General features: G+C 40.2%; 1 non-coding gene across 1 annotated transcript; it reads right to left on the reverse strand.

Moving 5' to 3' along the window:
* Positions 1 to 384: 384 nt before the first annotated feature.
* On the reverse strand, positions 385 to 491 carry LOC141640506 (small nucleolar RNA R71). Its single transcript, XR_012543026.1, has one exon. It is a non-coding gene; the product is annotated as a small nucleolar RNA R71 (small nucleolar RNA).
* Positions 492 to 911: the final 420 nt, after the last annotated feature.

Consider the following 911-nt stretch of genomic DNA (forward strand, 5'->3'; position numbering starts at 1 on the left):
AATCAACCCACAATGCCTAAATTCTCCTCACATTCCGTACCAACTGAGGAGAACCTACCAAATGGTACTCCTACACCACAACATTTAATCGGTAATTTCATTGCCAAATCCGCATTCATACAATTAGTTGAGAGAAGTCAATTTGGATGGATGCCTAATGAAGACCCTCACTTACATATGGAGACTTTTTGTGACTATTGTGATGCGATTTCTCAAACCGGAGTTACTCAAGATCAAATCCGATGGGTTTTATTTCCTTTTTCTTTGATTGGTACCACGAAACAATGGTTGAAAAGCCTAGACAAGGCTACTCTTGGTATTGATTCTTGGAAGAAATTGGCACTTGCTTTCTACAAGAAATTCTATCCTCCGAAAAAGACTAACATGTTGAGAGCCCAAATCACCGGGTTCAAACAATGGGATGAGGAATCATTGTATAAAGCATGGGAGAGATTCAAGGATACTTGTCGTTCTTGTCCACACCATGGACTTAGCGAGTGGTTCCTTGTGCAATAATTTTGGAATGGTCTATATGAAGACTCCCGAAACATTCTCAATATGGGATCCAATGGCATCTTTACCGAAATTGATGACAATCAAACATGGAATAAAATTGAAGAAATGGCGGTTCATAACTCGCAATATAGTAGGCCTCGGAAGGCTACTAGAGGAGGAAAGCATGAGGTAGATTCCATTACACAATTGGGTGCTCAACTAAGTTCTCATATTGACACCATCAATTTGAAGTTTGAAAAGGCCATGGCTAAATTTAAAGAGGCCTCCAAATCACCCAAACAACATGTTAATGCTATGGTGGCATCATCCTCAATTCCAAGTGGAGTATGTGAGAGTTGTGGAATTTTGGGACATGACCAAAGTGAATGTAGGGGGACAAGTGAACAAGTGAATGC

Source organism: Silene latifolia, unplaced genomic scaffold (genome assembly GCF_048544455.1).
Source record: "Silene latifolia isolate original U9 population unplaced genomic scaffold, ASM4854445v1 scaffold_85, whole genome shotgun sequence".
Lineage (NCBI taxonomy): Eukaryota > Viridiplantae > Streptophyta > Magnoliopsida > Caryophyllales > Caryophyllaceae > Silene > Silene latifolia.